The following is a 2,369-nucleotide window of genomic DNA, read 5'->3' as shown; positions in this document are numbered from 1 at the left end:
TGGTGTGTGTGTGTGGGGGGGGGGAATGTAATTTCCAAGTAATCATCTGGAAGTAATGTTGCTGCATCAGTAATGCTTCCCCTGATCCCTCTTTACCCCCCAAAAGCTCCTAGGAGTTGCCAGCATAGGGCTGGAAACCCTACACCTCAACCTCAGCTCACCAGTAATTGGGTGGAAGTGCCTGTTTGGTTCATCCTGCCTGTGTGGTTCTTGATGTCCCAGTGTTATTATGATAGTGTGTGTGAAGAAATAGAAGTAAGTCCCACTCCAATGAAGAGGTGACATGTGAAGGGGCTCTTGAATCGTTTCCTGGATGGCTGTTTTGGACTACAGCCAAATTGTGTTCAGTTGATAAACCCAGATTATAAAATATGTGTTATAGGTGTTAAAATGTTTGAAAAACATGGGTTATGGATATTGGCTTCAACAACACATATATTAAAATTTAGACAATACAGAGAAAGGTAGCATGAGACCCAGTGCAAGGATGAAACACAACATCTGTGAAACATTCCGGATCTTTTTGTGTCTGGAATCATGTGGTAACCTGGGCTGTAGTCTCTAATAAAGCTACAAACGTTTTCAAAAAGAATGTGGATTTGACAGATCCCTGCAGAGTTTGGAAAAAAACAAAAGGATTTCCTGTGGCATTGAAGTTTCGGGCAGAGTTTGGCATGAAGGGAAGCAGTTGTACGATTGCCTCAGCACATACCCAGGGGATACAAACATGGCTCCGCATGCTGCTGAGCTGTGATCAGCCACCTAGATAAAACATTATAATGCAGCACATTAATAAATGATGCTGCGTCCATCTGCAACGGCTAGTGCTGACATAACCACCCACAGAGATGAAGTGTAGTCCCAATCATAGCACACATTTACTACTACTACATGTCATGGTGAAAAAAATCCTACACGTTATAGGAGAGAAGGACAGAATTCAACACATGGATGCAGTTTTCTGCAGCAGCCCCACACTGAGCATAATGTATAGCGCTGACAGTCTTCAAGGCCAGGCACATATAGCCTGCATTACAGAGGTCAATCTGACTAAGCCAAGATACAAATCCAGTAGCGCCTTACAGACTAACAAGATTTTGAGGGTATGAGCTGTTGAGAGTCAAAGCTCCCTTTGTTAAGTATCTGACAAAGGGAGCTATGACTCTTGAAAGCTCATACCTTGAAAATCTTGCTGATCTTTAAGGTGCTACTGGATTCAAATCTAGCTCTTCTACTGCAGACCAACATGGTACCCTCTGAAACTTATTAAACCAAGAATCTCAGTGTGTGTCCATCTGGGTGATATGGGATTATTAAGAATGAAAGATTAATGCATGCATTTTGCTCATATACCTGATGGCATGTAGTTGATCGGTGGAAATTAATAGTCCTAGTACATTATTAGTACATTGGATATCTTTTCATATTGATTGATCTTGAGTGACCTACACTCTGCTTATTTGATATTTGTCCATAAGGGCTGTTATCAATTTACACTGTCTATTCCCCTTTGAGTCATAGTGAGAAAGGAGAACTATAGATACAGCAAATAAATAAACACACTGAAAAGCAGTGCTTAGGGAAACTGGGGTCAGGGTCTATTATTCTCCCTACGTTTTGCCATCATAAAGAACATAAGAAAAACCTAAGATAATAGTGGATCAGGTTCATTCCACGGCTCTGAGAGAGTTTTGTTGCTGCTGGAAATACAGCCTCAATGAATTTTTGAGGGTCCAGTCAATGAGCTCTTCATGGCATCAGTCTGCTAAGCTTACCTGCAGCTTATCCCTTACTATCTCCTGTTGGTCAATGCCTGAATGGACAAATATACAGTTTAAATGCACAACTCTTGATTTGTTGCATTGATTCCCAATAGGCTGTTTTATAGTCTGCATCACTTCTCAGCTGGTGGGCTGGAAATCTCCGGCAGCTTTTGGCTTTCAGGTTATCCACAAAGAATAGCAATTGCTTTTTCAGAAAATATAGGGAGGACTGGGGTAATGTATACTCTCTGGTACCTGTGCAGTCACTGTTGACAATTATTAAGTGACCTGAAGACTTCAGTTGCAAGGAGAAAAAATCTTGGCACCCATTTTAAAATAAGGTTCTAGCCCTGAGGGTTGGAAAGTAAAACTGGAAAATGCATTGATAGTGTTATTTTAATTGCTCGGAAAATTGAGGTTTTTAACCTTTTGTCTCCTGGTTTGTGATATTTTTGATAATAACAAAAGGCAGCTGCATTCTTTCAGTCTGTGAAAAGATGAATGTTCATGAGATGTGACCCTTAAGCTTCCTCTGGCTTGGGAACCAAAGAATTACCACAAAATTTACTGGTTGAATAATAATACACTTTGGAATAAAAATCCTGT

The 2,369-nt window shown here is 40.6% G+C and overlaps 1 non-coding gene across 1 annotated transcript; it reads left to right on the top strand.

The window, feature by feature from the left end:
* Nucleotides 1-414: 414 nt before the first annotated feature.
* LOC130478478 (U6 spliceosomal RNA) lies at nt 415-523 on the top strand. The gene has a single exon (XR_008933342.1). It is a non-coding gene; the product is annotated as a U6 spliceosomal RNA (small nuclear RNA).
* Nucleotides 524-2,369: the final 1,846 nt, after the last annotated feature.

The sequence above is a fragment of the Euleptes europaea genome, chromosome 5, assembly GCF_029931775.1.
Source record: "Euleptes europaea isolate rEulEur1 chromosome 5, rEulEur1.hap1, whole genome shotgun sequence".
Classification (NCBI taxonomy): Eukaryota; Metazoa; Chordata; class Lepidosauria; order Squamata; family Sphaerodactylidae; genus Euleptes; species Euleptes europaea.
Note: the sequence above shows the minus strand (reverse complement) of the source record. Positions and strands in the feature narration are given on the sequence as shown.